Source organism: Lathyrus oleraceus, chromosome 4 (assembly GCF_024323335.1).
Source record: "Lathyrus oleraceus cultivar Zhongwan6 chromosome 4, CAAS_Psat_ZW6_1.0, whole genome shotgun sequence".
Taxonomy (NCBI): domain Eukaryota; kingdom Viridiplantae; phylum Streptophyta; class Magnoliopsida; order Fabales; family Fabaceae; genus Lathyrus; species Lathyrus oleraceus.
The window spans coordinates 199,072,882-199,099,543 of record NC_066582.1 but is presented as its reverse complement, the minus strand read 5'-3'; the positions used below and the strand labels follow the sequence as shown (position 1 = coordinate 199,099,543).

General features: G+C 41.9%; 1 long non-coding RNA gene across 3 annotated transcripts; it reads right to left on the bottom strand.

The window, feature by feature from the left end:
• Nucleotides 1-14,547: 14,547 nt before the first annotated feature.
• Nucleotides 14,548-17,716, bottom strand: LOC127074515 (uncharacterized). 3 transcript variants are annotated; one of them, XR_007786020.1, is made up of 7 exons: nt 17,363-17,716; nt 17,116-17,220; nt 16,921-17,019; nt 16,599-16,826; nt 15,514-16,511; nt 15,266-15,400; nt 14,548-15,141 (listed from the first exon to the last, which is right to left on the bottom strand). It is a non-coding gene; the product is annotated as an uncharacterized LOC127074515 (long non-coding RNA). The 3 variants fall into 3 exon arrangements; XR_007786022.1 differs by having other exon boundaries at nt 15,514-16,505; XR_007786021.1 differs by having other exon boundaries at nt 17,116-17,211.
• Between the last annotated feature and the right edge of the window lie 8,946 nt (nt 17,717-26,662).

The window sequence follows — 26,662 nt, the reverse complement described above, 5'->3', positions numbered from 1 at the left end:
AGACAATCCCAATGTACAAAATGTGTAAGCCATAAGGCAAACTCAAGTGTTAGCATCAACCTACAAAACAAACAAGTGTTAGCAATCAAAAGCAAACATCAATATTCACATGATGAAGCATCATCAACCATGGCATTTGGATGCTTAAACCTGAAATCAAAACTCAAATGTAAGCAACAAACCACTAGGTCAAAGCCTAGGGTCAAAGATGAAGAAAAAATTCAAAACAGGAGTTGAAATTCAACACAAAGTAACTTAAAACACATATTGTCATATCCTAAAAAGGCTCACATCAAAATCAATCATCAAATGCATTTCATGATCAAAAGAAGTTCAAGGCAATTTCAAAGCTCATATGTGATCATCATGAATGAAAAAATCAAATCAAAACAGAAATGATTCAAATAAATCTGGAAAAAATCATGAACATTCACGACATCTAACATGATCCACATACAAAAAATCAGGGGAATCAGAGATCATTTGGCATAGAAATCAAGTTGCACAAGTTGGACAATCAAAGGTGTGACACAAATTGTCACACCAAGTTAACACAAGCATAAAACAGAAATGGTAATTGAGAAAAATGTCAAACCAAAACCAAAATGTCCATCAATGTGTCTAGAATTAACATGCAAAATTTCAAGTTCATTGGATTATTTTTGAGCATTTTATGACAAGATAAGCAAGGCAAGGTCAAATATGCATATGTGTTCAAACATCCTAGGGCAAATTAATTTTCCAGCAATGCACAACTTGCAAATTCATGCTCATAAAAAACTAGACAGAATAAGGAGCATTTTGCAAAAAATTGGGGATCATTTGGATGATTTTTCAATTTGTTATGATTTTATGAAGTTTGGAAAAAATTGAAATCAAAATGTGAACAAGCATGGCAAAATATGGAGGGAAACATGTGAAAATGAATGGCAATTTGAAAACTTTGCTCGCTCAGTATCGAACCTTGGCCGAATTTGAATTTGCGCGCTAAGCCTAAAACGACATCGTTTTGACTTAAGCCCTAGCGCTGGAAACAATTCCCAGAATTTTCGTAGCTAGTGATGAATTTCGTAGCTAATTCGCAGCAGGTCATGAAGAAATCGTAGCTAATTCTTGAAACTCAAGATCTTCATCTTCTTCCTCACGAAGCAGATGAACAGTACATGAAGTTCATGCACTTTTCCAGAAAAAAATCCAGAAATCAAAACTAATAACATCATTCAAAAGGTTTTTTCATGGTGAACACGAATCAAGCAATGAATCAATCAAAAACATCATATATTATTCAAATCAAAGAAATCAAAATTGAACACTCAAACTTCAAACACTCATATCTTCATGAATAATGCACCATTTCACTCAATTTTCATATCAAAATCATCACCAAGCCAAGATCTACACAAATATCATAATGAATTCAAGAATAATTGAGATCGAATCCTGACCTCTTGAAGAACTGCAAACTGGAATCGTGTGCTACAAAGCTCAGCAATGGCTCCAATCTCTCCTACAAGGCTTGTTGATGTGATTGATGATGAATTGGATGCTCCAGCATGCACGAATCTAGCTCAATATGCAAACTCCATTGAACCTTCAAGCTTCGAGTATGGTCCAAACTGGCACGATTTCTTCCAATTCCACGTCCAATTTGCTTCAAGAACACTTCCTAATCATGAATCCATCAATAGAAATGGCTTTTGTGTGAAGAATTTGGAAAATATTTTGAGAGAAAAATTTGGTTGATTTTTGAATCTAGATCTGAAAACTGTTGTTAATGATGAATGCAGTTATGGTTAACCTTATATATCACTTGCTAATGATGCTGAAAACCTGTTTAAGCCAAAACCAATTAGGATTACCAAGTTATGAGGTGTATGTACAAAATGGATTTTCACCCCCATGCATGAAATGCATGCGTGAACAGTGCACAATGCTGATCCAAAACCACTTAAACAAGGCCCATGCAAGTTTTGGAATTGATATTTTATACATATGATTAACCAAATTGATTTTATGAAATTTCCTTCAAAAAAATTCATAAATGAGCACATGATCATGCAAGGGAAATTCATGCCATGTAATGAGATGTTTGGAAAGTGCATGTCATGATGAACAAAATGCCAAAAGAACCACCCAAATTGGAGCCTTGGTTCAAAAGTTATGCCCATTTGAATTTTCAAACACACTTTGCCATGATTTGATCATATCTCCTCAACCACACATCATAAATCCATGATCTTGGACATTTTGGAAATGGGAGAGAAAGATCTACAACTTCCATGTTCAACAAAATTTCATTGAAGCTTTTTTGATGATGTAATATTGAGTTGAAGTTGGTCCAAAACCTTTCCATTTTTGGAAAGTTCAAATTATGGGTCACTTTCTATTTTGGGAAATTTTTGACTGGACCTCAAATTCTTTAATGTGAGTGTTTGAAAATGTCAAATGAGACTTGTTTGAACATGAATGAAGTATTTCTAATCACTTCCCACCTCTAAATCCACAATTGACTTTGCAGTTGACTTTCTAGGTCTTCAGATGATCTGAAAATGTTCTGATGAAATTCAAGCTTCTACCACTTGGGATTTTGTTTTAAAATGACATCACAACTCATATGAACTCTTGTGAGTGATTGTGGGATCCAAATTCTCAAGAATGACCATCATCTATTGCTCAATGAATGCCTTTGATGCCTTGACCTGTTATTGCTTCATTTGCAAGACAAAGGTTAGATGACATATTTTTGTACTTTTGGTTAGTGATTAAAAGAAAAGCATTGACATATAAATGCAAGGAATGCTTGGTGATCAAGAACCACTCAAAAAGGATAACCCACCCACGGGGAAGGAAGCAAGGTGCACAATGATCCTTGAGGCAATGCAATGATAGGATATGATGCCATGAGGGATCTTAGGGTCAAAATTGGGGTCTTACAGATGCCCCTATTTAAGGTCATTCTACCCGGAGAAATGGAGGTTAAAGTCTTCATCTCGACGCGGTAGAATGGGCTTAAATAACAATAATGAGACAAATTTTTGGTCCCTAAGAGACCTCATGATGCAAATGTATGAATGCAAAACAAACTATCTCTGTGGGGAATATGAGTCCACAAAGAAGAAAAGACGATCCATCGGAGTAATACACTCACCAGGAATAGAGACTCTAACAGGATTCTCAGGGGGATAAAAAAATGCGTGAGCAGGACACGACTCTGAATTAGGGAAAAACTGACGTTGCGTGAGCAGGGCACGACTGGACTGGAGACCTCACTGGGGAATAAAGGCCTCAAACTGGGGAGGAAAGAGTTCCAAAGGAAAACACATCCATTGGAAAGACTCAAGTTGACTCAAAGAAGGCGTGTATTGGGGAAAACGCCAATAAATCAAGACAAATATAACCACAACTCCACTGGGGAAATCTAACAAAGACTTTCCAGGGGAAGCCAAAGGATGAGATGTTACCAGTTAGTGAGTAACATGCTCGGGAAGAATGAATATCTAAGACCTGTGTACGGGTGAGAGATATCAATCGACCAAATCATCTGAAGAAAACCTGAAGAAGGTGTACTTCAACTCAGGGAAATATGACTCCACAGGGGACCAGGGTCGCAATAGGGAGCAGACAGGAAGGAACACCAAGGATACCGGGTTGTAGGTATATAACAGGTGACCGACCAAGGCGTGAATTGGTGTGTGTTCCAAAACAGTCATCATCCTGAAGAAAGCTAGAACAGTAGACTTATTTATAGGATGGATATTCGATTCTGTAAAGAATGTGAATCTTACTCAGTTGGGGAAACAAACAAAGGATTCAACCAAAGAATGCATGAGATATATTATCTATAGCCGTCAAAACGTAGATAATATACTCGCATGGAAGATTATACGTAACCGGGTTGTAGGTTGTTAAAGGATAGATCAACCGAAAACGTGAATTGGTTTGTGTTCCAAAACACTCATCATCCTGAAGAAAGCTAGAAAAGCAGACTTGTTTATAGGATGAACATTCGATTCTGTAAAGAATGTGAATCTTACTCTGCTGGAGAAAACAATCAAAAGATTGGCCAAAGAGTGCATCAGATATATTGTCTATAGCCGTCAAAACGTAGATAATATACTCGCATGGAAGATTATCCATAACCGGGTTGTAGGTTGTTAAAGGATAAATCATCCGAAAAGAGAAACAATCGTTACCAACAACAACATGGTAGACGAAAGATGACTCGCTGGGGATAAATTGCGCGAACAAGGCAATTATCCAAACAGCTGGGGTAGAATGAATATTCGATTCCGCAAAGGGACAACGAATCTTACTCGACTGGGGAAACACGAAAGGCTTTGACCGAAGAGTGCATGAGATATATTATATATAGCCGTCAAAACGTAGATAATATACTCGCATGGAAGATTATCCATAATCGGGTTGTAGGTTGTTAAAGGATGAATCATCCGAAAAGAAAGGCATCGGGATACCAAACTAGGTATATAATGATGACCGATCAAAGGGAGCAACAGACATTACCAACAAAAAGATAAATGAAAGAAGACTCACCGGGAGTACATTGATGAAAATCAATGATCCAAGGAACACAATCACTGGCAAACGGTGAAAGGACCCGCTGGGGATAAAACTGCTAGCGAAGAGCAATTACCCAGAAGAGAGAGGGAAAATCAACATCGAATACTGGATGAAGATAACCACAAAGAGGGGATTACATCTACCAAATACGGGGTAGAAAACCACAGAAGAGTAACTGTCATCGGTTGGGATGAACAACAAAGTTAACTCTGCTAGGGGAGAAAATAGGGTTTATAACTACCGGGTAGTAGGTAATAAACCACACAGATAGGACTTACGACTTCCGGTTAGTGGGCAGAAAGCCAAGAATTCCACTGAGGATAAGATGAATGAGCGTCGGTTAGTAAGCAACTATTCATTTATACCACAGGGAAGCACGAGAGACAGTTGAAAAAAGGCCAATTTAGGATCAAACCAAAAAGGCGAACTTGAATCAAGACTCGTCCTAATGAGGATAGAACTCAAAAGGGAAAACCCGTCCCATTATGTGTGTTGGGAGGGAACGGAAACAACCGTCATCCACGAGGATGTATCTCGGTGGGGAAATGGCAGGAAAGGATAGACACTTTCTGCTTAAGGGCTGACTCTATATTGAGAGATTAGACACCCGACATCTGCTTGGGAAGATCTACTGGAGAGATCTATATCACCATTAGCAGGAGACAACAAACAAAAGATATATGGCAAAATGCAACATGAATATCTGTATGTTTATGATTATGCATGAATATGCGTGATTTATGTTTGATGAATGCTGACAAAACAGACATTTCTAACACAAACAGGCCCAGGGAACAAATGCCCGGTACTACACTTCCAGAGGAAAAAATATAAGAAATCCAACTGAAAAGCCAATCTGCTGGAGATCTGAATGCTGAAAAGCAAAGATCTGCGGCGGAAATCAGAGATGTCAAAGGAATCACCAAATCTCTGAGCGATGGATCATCAATCAACCCAACTGGGGAACAAAAATTGACAGCAAGCAGAAACTGCCACGGAAGCAACTCTGTTGGAGATGTAGAGAAAACATGAGACTTCTGCAAGAGATTATCATTCTCATCTGAGAAAAAGGTGCTCGTTGCACAGGCAAAAACTGCTGAAGAGAACAGAACACACAAGTAGAATCTAGCCGCACAAGCAACTCTACTGGTGATACTGTCAGCGACTCCATTGGGGAACAACCCACTGAGGGAGAAAAGATCACACAAGTAGATTCTGCCATACAAGCCACTCTACTGGGGATCAAAACATCAGGGAATCACCCACTCTCTGCAGGGGAGAAATCAACACAGATATAATCCACCATGCAACCAATCTACTGGAGCTTTACCTGAGAAAGAGAAGGAGAGCTGGGGAATCAACCACCAAATATTGAACCTTCTGAAAATACCACGACTTCTGAGGAGGAAAGAACTCATTGCTCTGCTGAAGGGAGGGGAGGTGAAAACCTCAACAAGCACTCTGATGGGGAGATATCATAGATGAAATATCATATCAACAACTCCGATGGCAACTTTACCGGGGAAAAAGACAAAGTAACAGGGTGTCAACCCACCAACTACTGAATCTTCCAAAGAAAATCGACCGTGCTTGGGAGAGAATGCTGCAAGAGAGGAACACTGAAGTTTCCAACAAGCACTCTGTTCTAGGAACACAAACAAACTCAACAGCAACTCTGCTTGGGGAGAAACCCCAACAAAACTATGCTTGGGGAGAAACCCCCATAACAGTCTGGAGAAAGAGGATACAACCATGCCAGGAATAATGAACGAATGTCTTACCCTGTTGGAAATCATGCCACCCTTGGGAGAGCACTGAGAAATTCTTAAGCATCCTTTCATCATTGTGAATGTTCACTTTGTTTAAAAACAATTTTTTATGAAAAAATTTATTTGTTTAAAACAATGACATTTTATCAATTAAAACATGCAAAACATTTGTTGAATTGAAACAAATAAGAGTGCAAATAATCGGATAAAAGCTCAAATTGATTTGATGGAATGGTAGTCTGCGAATGGCGAGACTCCATAGATCTGTACAAGTTTGAAATCAGTGATATATATTGGAAGAGGGCTACATTGAACATAATGATCCTTTCTCTACCAACTTGAATTTTGATGTATTTGAAGCTTCAGTCGGCGACGAATCGAGAATCTCTGACGAAAAGACAGTTGTGAAACAGAAAGTCTTGTTAGGATGCAGTTACTTGCCAAATCCCTAATTTTTGCCTAGATTGCCCCAGGGTGAGGTGCTCAATCTAGCGGGATGCAAATTCATTTTTTTCTTTTATGTCTCTAATTTTTGCCTGGATTACCCTTTCGGGTTCTCCCCCAAGACGCTCATTTTTGCCTAAGCCGCCCCTTCGGGTTTTCAACTTAGCGAGCTATTCTGTTTTTTTTCTTATACTTTTTTTTTAGGCAAAGTATTTCTTGACTGCATCTGAATTCACAAGACGAGTGAAATCCTCCCCATCCATAGTTGTGAGCATCAAAGCTCCGCCTGAAAAGGCTCTCTTGACAACATATGGACCCTCGTAGTTTGGAGTCCACTTGCCTCTGGAATCGGGCGCGAAAGAGAAGACTTTCTTGAGCACGAGGTCACCTTCTCGGAACACGCGAGGCTTGACCTTCTTATCAAATGCTTTCTTCATTCTCTGCTGATATAACTGACCATGGCACATGGTAGTCAATCGCTTCTCTTCAATCAAATTCAGTTGGTCGTAACGACTCTGAATCCATTCAGCATCAGTCAACTTGGATTCCATCAAGACTCTCATTTATGGGATCTCCACCTCTACTGGGAGAGCAGCCTCCATGCCGTAAACAAGAGAGAAAGGGGTTGCCCCTGTTGAAGTGCGGACAGATGTACGATATCCATGCAAAGCAAATGGCAGCATCTCATGCCAGTCTTTGTACGTAACGACCATCTTCTGGATAATCTTCTTGATATTCTTGTTAGCCGCTTCAACAGCCCCATTCATCTTGGGTCTGTAGGGAGAGGAGTTATGGTGTGCAATCTTGAACTCAGCGCACAACTCTTCCATCATCTTATTATTCAGATTAGATCCATTATCAGTAATGATCTTATCTGGCACACCATAACGGCAAATAAGTTGATTCTTGATAAACTTCACGACCACCTGCCTAGTCACATTCGCATACGAAGCGGCTTCAACCCATTTGGTGAAGTAATTAATTGCTACGAGAATAAACCTGTGGCCATTGGGCGCTTTCGGTTCAATCATGCCAATCATGTCGATTCCCCACATAGAGAAAGGCCATGGTGATGAAATCACATTCAGAAGTGTCGGAGGAATATGAATCTTATCTGCGTAAATCTGACACTTGTGGCATTTCTTCACATATTTGCAGCAGTCAGACTCCATTGTCAGCCAATAGTAGCCTACTCTCAACATCTTTCTAGCCATGACATGTCCATTGTAATGAGTAACAAATGAACCCTCATGGACCTCAGTCATCAACAGGTCTGCTTCTTGTCTATCCACGCATCTGAGCAAAACCATGTCATAATTTCTCTTATACATCACTTCGCCACTGAGGTAGAAACTGCCTGACAACCTTCTCAGAGTTTTCCTGTCTTTCACAGATGCCCCAGGCGGGTAGACCTGGTTCTGGAGGAAATTCTTGATATCAAAATACCAAGGCTTATCATCTTTGACTTCTTCAACTGCAAATACGTGAGCTGGTCTGTCCAAGCGCATCACGGTGATGTTAGGAACTTCATTCCAATACTTGACTACAATCATTGAAGCAATCGTAGCAAGAGCGTCTGCCATTCGATTATTCTCTCGAGGGATATGATGAAAGTCAACTTCTGTAAAGAATGTTGAAATCCTCCTCGCGTAATCTCTATACGGAATGAGACCAGGCTGATTCGTCTCCCATTCACCCTTGATCTGATTGACAACCAAGGCCGAATCACCATACACATCAAGATGCTTGATTCTCAAATCAATACATTCTTCCAGTCCCATAATACAAGCTTCATACTCAGCCATATTATTCGTGCATTTGAAAGTTAGCCTTGCTGTAAACGGAATATGTGTGCCATGAGGAGTAACGATAACTGCCCCAATTCCATTTCCGTACTGATTCACAGTGCCATTAAACACCATCGTCCATCTAGAACCAGGTTCCGGACCTTCGTCAAGTGTAGGCTCGTCACAATCTTTCATTTTCAAATACAGAATTTCCTCGTCTGGGAAGTCGTACTAAACAGACTGATGATCTTCAATCGGCTGATGTGCCAAATGGTCAGCCAAGATACTACCTTTGATAGCTTTCTGAGCCCGATACTCGATATCATACTCAGACAACAACATCTGCCAACGGGCAATCCTCCCCGTTAAAGCAGGTTTCTCGAAAATATACTTGATTGGATCCATTCGGGATATCAACCAAGTTGTATGATTTATCATGTATTGGCGTAGACGCTTAGCAGCCCAAGCCAAAGCACAGCACGTCTTCTCAAGCATTGAGTATCGAGACTCACAATCAGTAAACTTCTTACTGAGGTAGTAGATAGCAGATTCTTTCTTCCCTGATTCGTCTTGTTGACCGAGTACACAACCCATCGAGTCTTCAAGAACAGTCAAATACATGATTAGAGGTCTTCCTTCTACAGGCGGAGACAAGATCGGAGGTTCGGACAGATACTCCTTGATACTGTCGAAAGCTTTCTGGAAATCCTCAGTCCAATTAAGAGACTGATCTTTCCGAAGAAGCTTGAATATCGGCGCACATGTGGCAGTCATGTGGGATATAAATCTAGAAATATAGTTCAAGCGGCCAAGAAAACCTCGGACTTGCTTCTCAGTTTTGGGTGCAGGCATCTCTTGTATTGCTTTGACCTTTGCAGGATCAACCTCAATACCTCTCTTGCTGACAACAAAACCCAACAACTTGCCAGAACGGACTCCAAATGTACATTTGTTCGGATTCAGACGAAGCTTGTACTTCCTCAAATGCTAAAAAAGCTTCAACAAATGTTCCACATGTTCAACTTCCGTTCTAGACTTAGCAATCATGTAATCGACATAGACCTCTATCTCCTTGTGCATCATATCATGAAACAAGGTAGTCATAGCACGTTGATACGTGGCTCCGGTGTTCTTCAAACCGAAGGGCATCACTCGATAACAGAATGTTCCCCAAGGTGTGATGAATGTTGTCTTCTCCATATCCTCGGGTGCCATCTTGATTTGGTTATAACCGGAAAATCCGTCCATAAACGAGAAGACTTTGAATTTAGCTGTATTGTCTACCAACATGTCAATGTGTGGTAGAGGGAAATCATCTTTCGGACTAGCTTTATTCAAGTCTCTGTAATCAACACACATACGGACTTTTCTGTCTTTCTTAGGCACAGGCACAATATTGGCCACCCATAGCGGATATGTAGAAGTCACTAGAAACCCCGCATCAATTTTCTTCTGAACTTCCTCTTTGATCTTCACTGCCATATCTGGATGAGTTCTTCTAAGCTTCTGCTTCACTGGCACGCACTCAGGCTTCCAAGGCAGGAAATGTTGCACAATATCTGTATCTAGACCTGGCATGTCTTCATACGACCAAGCGAAGATATCGGAATATTCTCGTAGCAAACTGATCAACCCCTTCTTGACAGACTCTTCAAGGAGTGCCCCAATCTTCACCATACGAACACAATCTTCAGACCCCAAGTTGACTGTTTCTAGATTCTCGAGATGCGGCTGAATGATCTTCTCTTCGTGCTCAAGGAGACGGGTAATCTCGTCAGGAATCCCTTCAACATCATCTTCCTCTGCCTCGAATACAGGGAATTCAAAATTGGGAGATGGCGTTGGATCATTATGTTCAATGGGTTTAAGAATCAACCTGCATAATGATTTTGGATAATAAAAAGCTTTAGAATTTAAACAAGCAAATCATTATGCAGATGAAAAGATTGCTTTTATTCTTGTTTTTAGGGTTTTTTGTGATCACCGATTTCATGCAAAAGCAAAAAGTGAAAACAAGTGGAAAAACAAATGTTTAACAATGCATTGATTGAATGAAAATATCATTGTATATATGATACCGACAATGTCATCACTTCTCCTTTTGGCATGGGAGAAGGGTTTTTTTTTAACAAAGTGAACATATTACGCTGACTTATGAATGACCGTAGGAATATCCACAGCGACCCAATTGTGGCAGGCACCACCAGGAATGACAAAGTTGCTTAAATCCTTTGTATCCTCTTCCAGAATAGCAGCAGTTTCTTCAGCTTGATCGGCGTGGATGAAACCTCCACTCTTGAACAGCCCTTGCTCGTTGAATTCCCCAGAAGAATAGCCAATGCCAGCCCAGGACTTGTTGTCTTCAAGCTCAATCATCTTCCCCAAACCAGCAACTGCACCACATTCAATGGCCAATTTCGCATCACGATAGGAAGCAAATGAAGGAGACTTCTTCTCAATCGGCTCAGCAATAGACAAAGCTTGGAAAGGCGTTCCAACTTCATCCTTAGCATCAATATATGAGAAAGAAGACAAATGGCTAACCAGGAGAGCCTTTTCTCCCCCTACCACGACCAGTTTCTTATTCTTGACGAATATCAGCTTCTGGTGTAGGGTGGATGTCACGGCGCCAGCCTCGTGAATCCATGGTCTACCAAGGAGACAGCTATAAGATGGGTGGATATCCATAACCTGAAAGGTGATCGGGAAATCACTTGGTCCAATCTTGATTGGGAGATCAACTTCCCCAATCACGGTCTTGCGCAACCCATCGAAAGCTTTCACAACAACACCACTCTGCCTCATGGGAGGCCCCTGATATGACAATCTCGAAAGAGTGGTCTTCGGCAATACATTTAGAGATGACCCAGTGTCCACCAGCATGTTGGACATGGCGTCGTTCTTGCAGTTCATAGAAATATGTAAAGCCATGTTATGGTCTCTTCCCTCCTCAGGAAGATCAGCGTCACAGAAACTCAAAGTGTTGCAAGCAGTGATGTTTGCAACAATACTGTCAAACTGTTCAATGGTGACGTCATGATCAACATAAGCCAGGTCCAACACTTTCTGCAGAGCCTCCCTATGAGGTTCTGAATTCAGAAGCAACGATAGCACGGAGATCTTGGACGGCGTCTGTAGAAGCTGATCTACAACATTGTACTCACTCTTCTTGATGAGCTTCAGCATCTCATCACAGTCTTCATTCACAATGCGACTAGGGCCAACAGAAGAAGTAGGAGTCTTTTGTACAGAGGAGGGTTTGGCAACAGGTGCCAGATTCGGAACATTCACCGCAGTCCCAACCGGATGCTCAGCAGAATCAGAAACAACATGAGCCTTCGGGGGTGCAGAAAATACACGACCACTACGGGTCAACCCACTCACATCAGCAATATTTACCACAGATGTTGAAGGCAACGGCACTTCTTTCCCATCTTCAACAGCAACAGCACTGTAACGAAAGGGAATCGCTTTCTCAGAAGAATAAGGCACATGGCCTGCAGGCTTGATGACCAGAGAAGCAGAAGATTTCTGTTTGTTGCCATCATATCGGATGACAACAGGCTCTGGAATCTTGAACACCGGAGAAATCACATTCACCTCTGGTTCATCTTCATCAATGTTTCTATTCTGAAGAATCTCAATAGTCCCCTCATCTAGCAACTCTTGAAGATCCTTTCGCACTTGGCGACAACCCAATCTATTGACAGAGCAGATACGGCATCTGTCATGGTCGTGCTCCAGATGACTGTATTCACACAGCAGAAGATGCAACTCGACCAATGACTGTCGAATATGGCTTACATATTTGACTTTGTATTTGCCAGGGCAACCCTGGACCATATTAACTAACTTCCCATGCTCGGGCAATGGGTTCTTCTTAACATTGGGGCCTGAGTCCTCAAAGCTCAGAATGCCGCATCTCATAAGGTCCTGAACCTTAGTCTTCAACTGAAAGAAGTTCTCTACATCGTGGCCCGGAGCGCCAGAATGATAGACACAGTGCAAATCAGGCTTATACCACCACTGAGGGTTAACAGGTATAGCCGGAGGATCCCTTGGAGTAATCAGTTTCCGCTCTATTAAAGAGGGATACAACTCTGCATACGATACAGGAATCGGATCGAAAGTGATCTTTTTCCTCTCATAATTCTGACCAGCTGGATTACTACTGCGAGGCTGATAAGCCTGCTGCTGAGGGCGATGCTGTTGTTGATGATAAGGTTGAAGGGATTGTTGTTGATTGTGTTGTTGATGATGATAATTATCCCTGAAAACAGGTGCTACATTAGCCACCTGATGCTGATGACGCACTGGCCTCCTCTTATCAGAGGGTCTTCTGGGTTTAACATGGGATTGCACAGCATGTGCCTCTCCATCTTTCTTCTTAAACGCCCCATATCCTTTAGAAGAGCCTTCATCTTTAGACAAACGTCCTTCCCGGACTCCTTCCTCCAATCGCATCCCCATGTTCACCATTTCAGTGAAATCAGAGGGAGCACTTGCGATCATCCGCTCATAGTAAAATGAACTAAGAGTTTTCAGAAAGATCTTAGTCATTTCCTTCTCTTCCAGCGGAGGAGTAATCTGAGCTGCCAGCTCTCACCACCTCTGGGCGTACTCTTTGAATGTCTCTTTGTCCTTCTGAGACATGGCTCTGAGTTGATCACGGTCAGGAGCCATATCAACATTATACTTGTACTGCTTGATGAAGGCTTCGCCAAGATCATTGAAGGAACGAATGTTTGCACTATCAAGGCTCATATACCACCGAAGAGCTGCACCGGACAAACTATCCTTGAAATAATGAATCAGCAACTGATCATTATCCGTCTGAGTAGACATTTTCCTGGCATACATAACCAGGTGACTGAGCGGGCAGGTGTTCCCCTTGTACTTCTCAAAGTCAGGGACTTTGAATTTGACGGGTATCTTCACACCGGGAACCAAACATAATTCAGCAGCAGATTTGCCGAACAAATCTTTCCCTCAAAGGGTCTTCAATTCAAGGAATTGGTCATTCATCGCATCCATCTTTTCATTAACATCTGGGCCCTCAGACGGCTCAGAATGATAGATGGTGTCGTCTACCCTAGGAATGGTATGCACGATGTCATACCCCGATTTTGGCCCTGAAATTTTTCTCCATTTATCACTCGTTTGCATTATTTCTTCATTCACATTAAAAAAAAATTCATTCATATTCAAGAATTTCCACATACTAATTCATAGTTCGATTACTTCATTCATTCATTAAATCATAATCATCCATGTACATGGCATAGGAATATATTATAATAAAAAAAACATCACCACATGAAGACATGGAGTTTCTAAGAAGCAAAGAGGGATCCTATAACTCTTTTATGAACTTGTTTCTATCCGCCTTCCAATTATTGAATCTCAAAGGGAATGTCCCCTAAACTTGAAGGAAGCCATATCTAGCATATGTTTCGCTGCACCTAGGTGTGCGGATCTGCCAGAATTGTTGCAAGTTCAATTGCTGATTTCTTCACCTTTTGTGTGGTGATGTTGGTGGACGAGAGCATGTTCGATGTGCACTTGAAACTGTGGGCCCTTTGAATACCCTGCCAATTTTGCAAGGCTTTGAAATTCTAGCAAGAGAACATGATATGATTATAGAAGTGAAGCAATAGGGCGCCACTTTTAGGCTTATTACAGTCTGGTTTATTAGAATTCCAGATTGGGACATGAGTACAAGAGTTTAGTTTCAATGTTCCAAGCTGGAGAAATCATTTGTGACATGTTTGCTGGTATAGGTCCTTTTGCCACTCCTGCCGTACAAAAAAGGGATGCTTAGTCTATGCAAATTATTTAAGTCCAAATAGTATCCACTATCTGAAGATTAATGCCAAAATCAACAAGGTTGATGATCAAGTATCTTCATACAAAATGGATGCTAGACCGTTCATATCCTAGTTGGTGTAAATGCCAAATTCTGAGCATAAGATAGAAAATGATGTTCCCATTGTTGATACATGTTACACATACAAGATACAAGACAATACTGAATCAAATTCAAAAAAATGAGTTGCTGAAAAGTTGATACAAAAGACCTAGGAAACTGCTCTAACACAAAACATTAATACTACTTTAGAGGATATTCAAGATCCAGGGGAAGGCCTGCATACTAACGAGCCTGTGACAGTTCAGCCGGTTTCACTGAACCTCATGCCAAATAATCCTGATTGCACCTAAAATGAAATAAATAATACCCCGCCGTTGGGTTTACATCAACACAGTTTCAAGATATTGCCAATGTTTTGCTGCACACCCGAAGGTTGGTTTATTTATGGATGCAACTTTTGGATCAGTTCGCGTGGTTGTTAGTTATCTTGAGATTACACTGATAATTTGCTACAAAGATTTTCCATGGAATTCAATCTTTCATCTGGACCAGTAGTATATTTTCTCTGCCAGCAATGTGAGGCTTCTCTACCGTTTATTCGGTCGTTGTGCCAGCATGTTCTGCACACACAGCTGGACCCAAAAAGAAGTTGAGCGTGCTCGTAGAAGCCACTTGGGATTGATTGTCCATGTCCCTGCGCAGAATGAAGGGATAAGCAGTTTTGTGAGCAAGATGAATTTCGTGGATGTAGCAGGTTATGGAGATGCTAGAAGGAAAAACGATGAAAGTCGAGTTCTCTTTCGGGAAAGTAAACTCACACGCATGTTGCAGGACTCTTTGAGGGGAACTAGCAAAGTCTTGTCAGTTTCGTGCTTGAACCCATCATTTTTCCAAAACGGTGTGTACATGTTTAGCCTAGTCTCATCGGACGTCCTCTGATTCCACGATGAAAACTGCAAGTTCAACAAGAAAAAACTTAGATTCCACAAAGCTCAGGTGCAAGTAACAGAGTGGAAAACCATATCTTTTTTTAGTGTTTCTATTAAATATGTTTGAAACAACCAACCTCCATATGCTCATGACCAAGATACCAAGGGGAGTGAACCAATGGACCTGCATTGAGCTACAAAAGAAAACTACAAAATAGGTCAGCAACAACATCAAGTAGCCTTCAAACTTGTAATCACAAATAAGCAAACAATGGCCAAACATCATAAAACAATGCATTGCAATCAGCCTGCAGCAGTTCCAACAATGGAAATGCATAACACTCTCCAACACAACAAAACAAGTAGAACCTGCAACAAACAACAAAGTTAGCAGCAGGCACAATGTTCACAAGCTGACTTCAATTTGAAACCAATAGCATGGAAGTTCATTAATATTCCAATTAAATTAACCTTCAGTTCCAACCTTGACAGTATGTTAGCAGTAGTTTCCTCATCATTAGCATCAAGACAATAATGCACAACTACATGCCAAGTTCATGATGCAAGCCTTTCCATCATATGACCATGACATTTACATACCACTGACCTATCATCGTGCTAGAATCCCTCCAGCGAAATTCCAGAAACCTGCATCAAGTCAGCATCTAACCTAACCAATACCATACTCAGACCAACGCCAAATGCATATGCATTCCAATGGCCTACAACATTCCTCAACCAGAACCATTACCTTAGGGAAAGCCACAACAACCAATTTAGACACTTTGTGCGACATGTTTTCTCAGATTTTTGAACAAAGAAGCATTGCTTATTGAAATTCAGTTAGTAAAAGAGAATGTTAATCAAAGACGAACCGGTAACACCGAAGAAGCAATAGCCATTTCATTACAACCCTGTTTTCCAGCACCTATCACTTCACTACCTCAGTTCTGTTCCAGGAATTGGTGTATCTTCACTTAGAAGATTTTCGTTACCAGGTGATGCAAGTAGGCCCTTGCAGAAAACTGCTACTGAGTTGCAAGGCTGTTGTCACTTGTTGAAAATGGTAGAATAGGAAGCGAAGTGAAATCATTTGATGACAGCTTCCAGGCACTAAGACCTCTCAAATCTGTTCCTGCCATTTCATCGGATAAAACAGGATTAGCATTTACTGGAGTCAAATCTCAAGCCTTGATATCTCCAAAGTCACGTCCCGCCTCACCTAGTAGGACCACAACGGTATCTCCTTCTATTTCAAGAGGCGTCAGTCCATCTCGATCAAGGCCAGCATTCACCTTCCTGTCGATCATCGTCTGTATGTTCAGAATCTTACTGCCCAGGTTTTCAACAATGGTTCTGTACAAGCCTCAGCCCAAGCTACCTTCCCATACATATTTGCAGTCAGTAAATTCTTGCAGCCTGGAAGTTTTGATCTTGTTGGCACTATTATCTACAAGATAGACGAGCATACCATGAACCAAACTTGAGCCATGATTCAAACAGATAAAGGCAAACATTTCAAGTGCAACAGGACATGAACTTACAACAAGTATACACAAAGTTTGCGATGGATAACTGCAAACACGAGGGAATCTTCATCAAATCCTCAGCTTCTTCAATGTGTCCACTTGTAACCAATTTCACTGCAGTAACAATTAATTACCAAAGCGTTAAAAGTCATAAAAAATCCCAAAAGGGAATAGAGACAAAATTCAAAGAAAAGTTTGAGTTCATATTACCGTTTCCGGATTGTAGCATGAAACAAGACAAACTCGATGCTGAGCACAAAAAGCGTTTCTGGAAATTTTCCCCTTCTGAACTCCACCAGACCAAACCTGAAAACCCTAATTCGTGAGGGATAAATAGTGAGTTGAGAACACGAAATAAGGAGGCGGAATTGAAAACTTGAAAAGCAAAATTAAAACCCTAATCCTAAAATACAAGAAAACCAGCGTTTGAGGAGAGGAAGGGATAAGAAAGCATTACCTGAGCTCGCCGTCACCGTCGAAGGTTAGCCGTCCTGTCCAATTTTCTTTTGGGAACCATGGATTTGTCTTGTCGCGCTTTGTGTTTTGTTTGAGAGACGATGTTTGAGCGGTTTTGTGAGAGAGACGAGAGTTTGAGGACACGCGATTGAAAGAGGGTTTGGTGTGAGTGAAATTGAGAGTGACGCGATTGAGAGAGACTCGTTGGGAGAGTGAGAGAAGTGAGCGAGGTCGAGCTTGATAAGCGATTCTGAGAGCAGAGAGAGGTTTCGCTTGAGAGAGTTATGAGTTAGAGAGATTTCTGAGTTTGAGATTGGGAAGGAGGACGATGAGTTTAGGATTCGTTTGCGTCCTCCATTTTCTTTCTTTTATTATTATCATTTGGTCTTTAAATTAAACATTATAAGACAGATCATTTAACTCCATTTAAGTGACCTTTGAGTGTTTCCAGTAAACATTAACGTTGGTGCTTAACAATAATTCCATTTTTTCTATTCCCAACTCACCAGCCTCTTAAACCCAACAGCCAAGCGGCTGGGTTTAATTACTGGTAGTCCAACAGACTTTTTTTTATTTTAGTTTTTATTCTAATGTTTAATCTATTTTGGTTTATATATTTAAAGTAGCATCAAAATAATAACTAGTCATGAGTGGTCTAGTGGAGAAGGGTAGTATCATAGTCTTGAGTGGGGTGGGTTCAATACTCATATGTAGCATTTTCTTTTAGCATTTTATTTTCTTTTAGTATTTTATTTCTTTTAACATTTTTTGTTATGTTTATGCTTTATTATTTTCATAGTTTCATTATCATAACATAGATTTGTTTTCTTTTAATTTCATCATTCATTCAAAACCATTTTAAAACAATAAAAATCATATTTTTCTCGATTTAATATCGAGCCCATTTTCCACACCTTTGTAAGTCGATTGCTTTTTAAGCATCGCCATCAACCTCACATAGCTTACTCTTGGGCTTTCTTACAATGAGCCGGTTCTCTTGCACTTAAACTCATATTTCGCATCATTTGTTGTTTGGGCCTGATCTAATTATTTCATGATTTTGAATCCCCATTTGACAAAATGTACCCCACTTCCCCAATGTGTATATAATGTTGTATTATTTTATTTCTCTATTTGTTTTAGACACTAACCAAAGAGTAAAATCCACCATTTCTGAAAAAAAATACAAAAATATGACTCGATCCAACGTCGAGTATTTTCTCAATAAACAAATCAATTCATTTCGCCCTCCTATTCTATTCCTTTTTTTTCAAACTTTCATCAAATGCTTGATTCAACGTCAAGCCATTTTCTCTAATAAAAACTCAAAAAATATTAATTCATAGTCAAGACTTTTTCAATAAAGATGGAAGTGGAACGTGGTGTATACCACGCACTCCTGAGACTAGGATTTGAGATGTATATCTCGCCAATCCTAGCTCTCGCCATCATCCAATTTATCCACTTTGCTCTATCAAACACTCATTCAAATCTTTCTCAAACGTCCATCAATACTTGATCTAGGTCAAGTCATTTTCACAACAAAACTCAAAATACCTAATTCTTATTTAACACTTTTTCAATAAAGGTGGAAATGGAACATGGTGTATACCATGCACTCCTGAGACTAGGATTCGAGATGTATATCTCGCCAATCTTAGCTCTCGCCATCGTCTAAAATTGTCAATGCGGTTTCTTCAAACCCTTTCTCAATCAAACCTAAAAATACTTAATCTCTATTAAACACTTTTGCAAATAAAGATGGAAATGGAACATGGTGTATACCATGCACTCCTGAGGCTAGGATTCAAGATGTATATCTCGCCAATCCTAGTTCTCGCCATCACTCAAAGCACATCCAACCAATCAAACTCTTTTTCTCGCCGCCGCGCGACCAATCAAAAACCTTTTAAAATGAAAGATATATTGTCTTAAGAGATACAAAACAATGTTTCGGCCACGATTGTTGAGTAGAGATAGATGACGCTTTTCCGAATGTAGATTTGTAAATCCTAACGCCTAAGTACATATTGCATGACAACTCTAGGGCAGAACTTCCCCATTTCTTTTAGACCTTCCGTGCGTCTCCGATCTTGTGGCATGTCAATCCATCCTATTGCAAAGAGGTAACTGCCTAAGACTCGATTCAGCGAGCTGCGACACCTACTGCTAGGATGTGGACACATTGCCCACTCTCCTTTGACACAACTGGTGTCCTCCTTTGTAAGTCCATGTTCAGATGGCAAGCCCTATGTAGCCGAACTACGGCAACTCTGATTCTCATGTTCAGATGAGATACGTAGGCACAAGATGCGATGTCTTGCCGAGTTAGACTGACAACTAACAACTAATCTTTGTTTGTTTTCGCCCTCGTTGCGATCGAGACCTTCCCTTTCTCTTGCCCTAGTTGCAATCGAGACTTTTATTCCCGTTAGTTAGCCGAACTACATTATGCTCTGATTCTCATTCCAGATGAGATATGTAGGCATAAGACGCGATGTCTCGGCGAGCACTCATCTCTTTCACCCATAGGTAGCCGAGCTACGAAGACTCTGATTCTCATATTCAGATGAGATACGTATGCAATGGATGCGATATCTGTGCGAGTCATTTTTCTCTTGACCCTTTTAGTAAATAGTACATTAGATAAACACACACCCTTTAGACAAGAACAACAAGAGTGGATCCCGTAGAGTACTACGGATGTGTAGGGGTGCTAATACCTTCCCTTCGCATAATCGACTCCCGAACCCAAGATTTGGTTGCGAGACCTTATCTTTTCCTTTCCTTCTCTTCAGGTTTACTTCGAGCGTTTCCTTTCCCTCCTTTGGGATAAATAACGCACGGTGGCGACTCTTCTGTCATTTCTTTCTCGCCGGTTGTTTTTTTCGCACACTGTATTTTTCAGGTTGCGACAGTTGGCGACTCTGCTGGGGACCCGGTTTCCCTAAGCGAGTCCCTCCTAGCTTTTGTAGGTTTCTTGTTTGTTGGGTGTTTATTCTTTTGTACAGTTATTTATTTTCCGTATTTACCTGCTTTATCTTATTGCATTCATGTACATATGTTTGTTGTATCTGTGGGTTCTGTGGGTTGTTTGTTTGTTGGGGTGGGATGTTCTATGAGAGATAAGCCCACTACCCAGGCTTGAGCGTACACACAGGTTTTAGAGTGGATAGTCATGAGGCTTGCGTGGCATGTTGCTACGTTAAGTCGTTCATGAGACCCACATTCCAGATGAGGCTTCTTTGGATATGTTTTGTCCTATGGGTGTTCCATAACGACAAACGTTCCTTTAGAAATCGTCGACTCTGGTGACCATTTCTCCAGAACTCAGTCGAGGCCTCTCCTCCGAGACGCGTTTATGTTAGCTCTGGTGGGCGCATTCTCGCTGCTCAATCCGAGGACCCCGAGACTGGGAACTTGCTTTAGGATATCCTGTTGAGGGGAGTCAGCAGAGGTCTTTTATCCCGTAATAATGCCAAACCTTCAGTGGTAAACGTATTATTCTCGACTGAAGGGCTAAAGTTGACAAACTTCTGTTCTTAGAACCTACCAGTAAGGGGCGGGCTAAATTCAGGGAACCTTAACCTCCAACCAACCCGGTTTTCTGGAGCAGAGTTTTGATCTTATATTATATTCTTCAGTGGGTTTTCTCTTCAGACAGTGCAACCCGACAAATGTTCAAGCAGATACAGCAGTCCTGATTTCCATGTCACTGCATTGCATCACATCATTCCGCATTCATATCATTTAACACATGTTTATCCATTTCTAGGGGGTTTACATCTTCTTCTTGATTCCGATCGGGTTTTTCTGGTTCTCTAGAGATGGATATTGGCAGAAAGAGACATGTCGCCTACAAGTTTCCGGTGGTCTGTCTGGAGCCTATTCAACAGTTGATAAAGTTAATGGATCCTGATTCTCTAGAAGGATTCCGAAAGGATTACGGTTTGATTCTAAGTTTCGTCACGGTTCTTTCCAAGGATCAACATGATGCTCTATTCACACTGCTGCAGTTCTATGACCCTCCATTGAGGTGTTTCACATTCCCGGATTATATTTTGGTCCCTACTTTGGAGGAGATTGCCAGTTTACTCAGAGTTCCTATCAAGTCATAGTTGTTGTTCTACAGTTCTGAGTTTCTGCCCGATCTCAGCATGGTTGCTTCGGCCACATATTTGGGGAAATCAATCTTGAAGGCTAATATGTGTCAGAAGGGAGGAGTCAGTGGTTTTCATTTGAGTTTCTTGCTGGGAGAAGCAAAGAAGAAACTTGAAGATGGTGACCAGAGGGGTTTCAATGCTGTGTTGGCTCTTTGTGTGTATGGGATTGTCCTGTTCCCTAATGTTGCCAAATTTGTGGACATGGACGCAATACGCCTCTTCGTGTTGGGAAATCCAGTGCCGACCTTGCTATGAGATTTCTTTCATTCGGTGCACCACATGAATGAGAATAGAAAAGGAGGATTGTTGAATTGTTGTGCGCCTTTGTTTTATAAGTGGTTCAGTTCTCACCTACCCAAATCAGGAGCGTTCGTTGATGTCGAGGACTCGTTGAGTTGGTCGAAGAGATTGATGGGGTTGAGAGCTGAAGATATTTCTTGGTGGTCTGACCAGAGCTTGCTTCGGGCGGATATTATTCACAGTTGTGGGAACTTCCCAAATGTACCATTGGTAGGAAGAAGAGGAGGAATCAACTATAATCCTTCTCTAGCAGTCAGACAGTTTGGATATGCTTTAAGAACTCCGCCTTTGGAAAAGGATGTGGAAGAATCTCAGTTTTTCCATTCTTCGCCTGATTTGACAGTATCCCGTAAGGCAGCAGAGGCCTGGCTCAAGGTGATCAAGAGAGGAAGAACTGTGCTTGGAAAAGGAGATTGTAGAACTTACCCTCAGTATGGAGAGTGGCTTCAAGGAAGAGTCGAAGAGTTGGGTCTGCCGTTTCCTATAGAAGAACCTTTGTATCCACCTACTCCTGAGCAGTCAACAATGGTGAGCCGAGAGGAGTATGACAAATTGAAGAAAGCCATGGAGGAGCTTCAAATTGAAAACTCGGAGTTAAGTGTGAAGTTGCAAGACTATATGCATCAATTCCATGAGGCAGAATATCAGAAGGGGGAAGCCGTCAGATTGCAAGGGGAAGCAGAAAGGAAATTAGCTGTGGAGGTGGACTTCTTCAGGAAGACAGACAAGGCCTTGGGATCATACAGTTCTGAGTTGAAGCGAGTCAAGCAACAATTAATGGATGCTCATGGTAAATTGGCAGGGTGGCAAGAGCAATGGGATGCATTTTCAACTTCTCGAAAGGCAAAGGAGGAGGAGATGGTGACCGAGCTGACTGGTCAGATGGAGAAATTGAAGACTTTGCTGAAGGAGAAGAACAATGAGCTTCTGTGCGCCCGTTCTACCAATGGTTACATCACCGATCAACTCAATGAGGCTCGAGGACAGATTGAAGAACTTAAGGTGTTGGCAGGTTTGAAGAAATCCAGACTTGAAGAGGTATTCGGAGAAGATGATGGGAATTACTACAGAGAGCACATCAACGAGTTGGATGGAGTTATTCACCAAAGGAATCTGCTTATCCGGCGTTTGCTGGCTGAAGTGAGGAACAGTCCTCATGGTTTGTACACAGGAGGCTGAGTCCTGATTATTACTCCTCCTTTTAATTATTGCTTTGTTGTTGTGTGGTGATGATCCACAGGCTTGTTGTGGAGATCCTCTTTTGATGTACTTTCGGCTAAGGCCCCTTTCCTTGAACTTGTTTGTATGATGGTTTCCCTTTATTGCATATTGATCTCAGAAGTTTATCCATGACTCGGTCTTCTTGCACTATTCACCTGATGTGAGACTGGAATCAAGGGGGTAGAATACCTTTTGGATTTGATAAACATGTCATTGCATTTACATATTCATTTTCATATCTTGCATAACAGGTACCGCTGCGGTGTTCTCATATTATTTGGTGTTCCACTAGCAGGATAGCTGATTCAGGAATTCACCGGTACGGTACCCGCAGAAACCAGCAGAAAGCAATGGAAAGTCTACAAGCAGAACTTGCTGAGATGAGGGTCCGCATGAACCAATTCATGGACGTGGTTCAGGGAGTAGCGCAAGGACAGCAAGAGATTAGACAAATGATACAAAGGAATCCCGCAACTACTCAACCAGAGGTCGTGACTGATCCTCCAATTGAAGAGGTTAATGGACCGGGGCCTGTCCCGATCCCACATAACAACCATGATCAACAACCCATTCACGATGATCAAGATGATCAGTTCTTGCTGCCAGAAGACTTTGGTTTGGGCCATGGCATGGATCCCATGTTCAGGAGATTAGAGGAGAGGCTGAAGGCGGTAGAAGGACAAAACCCCCTAGGGGTAGATGTTTCTGACTTGGGATTGGTCCCAGGCGTGAGGGTCCCACCGAAGTTCAAAGTCCCAACCTTTGACAAGTACAATGGTAGCTCTTGCCTGAAGACCCATGTGCAAGCCTACTTCCGAAAGATGGTTGCATACTCTGATGAGGAGAAGCTACTTATGTACTTCTTCCAGGACAGCCTAGCTGGGGCATCCCTGGAATGGTACATGAGGTTGGATAGAGCCCACATCCGTTGCTGGAGGGATTTGACGGAAGCTTTTGTGAAGCAATACCAGTATAATGCAGACATGGCCCCGGACAGAACTCAACTCCAGAACCTGTCTCTTAAAAGCAATGAGTGCTTCAGGGAATACGCTTAACACTGGAGGGAGACAGCTTCCCATGTTCAACCTCCCATGTTGGAAAAGGAAATGGCCAACATGTTCATGAATACGTTGCCTGGACCTTACCTGGAGCGTCTGGTGGGGTGCAATGCCTCCAACTTTGCTGATGTGGTCTCTACCGGAGAGAGGGTAGAGAATTACCTGAAGACCTACAAGAGCCACAATGGAGGTGGATCTTCATCAGGAGTAAAGAAGCCATTTATGGGAGGACAGAAGTAGAGGGAAGGGGGTGTCAATTCTGTGTCTTCATATCAAAACAGGAGGAATGATTTTCAAAACTATCATCAGCGACCGTATGTTGCAGCTGTGACTATCCCGGCTGCAGCACCACTACAACAACAACAACCACAACGTCAGCAAACTCAGTATCAACAACAACAACAACCAGGTAACAGACCCGCCTATCAACAGAGGCAGAGGATGATGGACCGGCGTTTCGACACTCTTCCAATGTCGTACGCTCAGCTGCTTACAAGTCTTCAACAACTACAACTTGTGCAGTTACGCACTCTGGCTCCTCCGGTTGGTAGACTTCCGGTGGGTTACGATGCCAATGCTAGGTGTAGTTTCCACTCTGGGGCACCTGGCCACAATATTGAGAACTGCAAAGCTTTTAAGCACGTAGTTCAGGACCTCATAGATTCAAAGGCTATCAACCTTGCATCGGCTCCTAATGTCGTCAACAATCCCATGCCACAGCATGGTGGTGCAAACGTGAATATGCTGGAAGAAGAAGCCAAGTCCGTTAAGGATGTGTTGAAGTTGAAGACTCTGTTGTTGGAAATTAAGGAATGCTTGATGAAGGCTGATGTTTTCCCCGGTTGTGGGAAAGGTTGTTTGGATTGCGCTATACAGGGTAAGGATTGCTTGAAGCTGCAACAGGGTATCCAGGTCTTGCTTGACAACGGTACCCTCCAAGTTGAAGACTTGTCTGTCAAAGAGTTTGCTGAAGGGGTAGTTGAAGAGGTGTTTGAAGATGCTATTGAAGAATTCACAGATGTTGTTCCTGCTGACTGTGTATTTCCCATTGATGTATTTAATTTTTCAAATGTTATTGCGGATATACCAAACAATGTGTCTGATTTTGATGTAACTGAACTTGATTCCGATGTTCCGGATGTTTTTGTTTCAATGAATGAGATTCCTGAGTATGACTATGATGTCGCTACTATCACCATCTTTTACCCGACTAATCAGATCAGTGTGCCAGAAGCACAACCAGTGCCACCAGTGCCACCGGCCGCTATGACAATCACAACCCCTGGTCCTTTACCTTTCACAAGCGATAAGGCCATTCCTTGGCATTATGGGGGGAATGTATACACACACGATCATGGGGTGGAACGACCTTTGAAGGTAGAAGAGGGTCAGAAGTCTGAACTTGAAGCTGAAGGTCCCGCAGTGGACAATGTTGGTGGAATCGGGCGATTCACCAGGAGTGGCAGACTATTCTCGCCACCCGTTACCCAAACTGAGAGCACTGATGCCACGGTTAAGGCCAAAGGCAAACAAGTTGTAAATGAGGGCACTTCTGCACCCCAGACTGGCTCAAAGCCTACTTTCTCGAATGATGTGGACGAGCTCTTAAGAATTATAAAGAAAAGCGACTACAAAGTAGTCGATCAGTTGATTCAGACGCCGTCTAAGATATCCATTCTCTCACTCCTGTTGTGTTCAGAGGCACACAGGGAGGCACTTCTGAAGGTCCTTAATGCTGCATATGTGCCTCAGGAGATCTCAGTAAACCAACTAGAAGGGATCATTGCAAATGTTCATGCAAGCAACGGGTTGGGTTTTACTGATTCTAACTTAACACCAGCTGGACGTAACCATAACAAAGCTTTGCATATCTCAATGGAATGCAAAGACACCGTGTTATCTCATGTTCTGGTGGATACAGGTTCCTCTCTCAATGTGCTACCCAAGAGAGCCCTGTCAAGGTTAGAAGTAGAAGGTTTGATCTTGAAACCTTCCGATATCATGGTGAGAGCCTTCGATGGTTCTAAGAGGTCGGTGTTTGGAGAGGTAGAATTGCCAATTCAGATTGGATCACAAACCTTCAACACCGTATTCTATGTGATGGATATCAGTCCCTCGTACAGTTGCCTTCTGGGTCATCCTTGGATCCACAATGCTGGGGCAGTCTCCTCAACACTGCATCAGAAGATCAAGTTCCCAGTCAATGGAAGAATTGTCACTGTCTGTGGTGAGGAGGACATACTGGTAAGTAACCTGTCTACCTTCAAGTACGTAGAGGTAGAAGGTGAAATTTATGAGACTCTCTGTCAGGCCTTTGAGTCAGTTCAGATCAAGGATGCAACTCCGGTGGAAGGGGTTAAAGCAAGAGCCCCTATCTCATCTTTCAAGCAGGCGCAAGCCTTGGTGGATTCAGGTATTGCTCCCAGTTGGGGACGTCTGTTGGAGTTACCGATGAAAGACGACAAGTTCGGGATTGGGTATCAACCAGCGCTGACTTCTACAACTTCAGCACTTCAGACTCGTCAGGGGCCAATTACTTTCTCCAGTGCTGGCGTCATC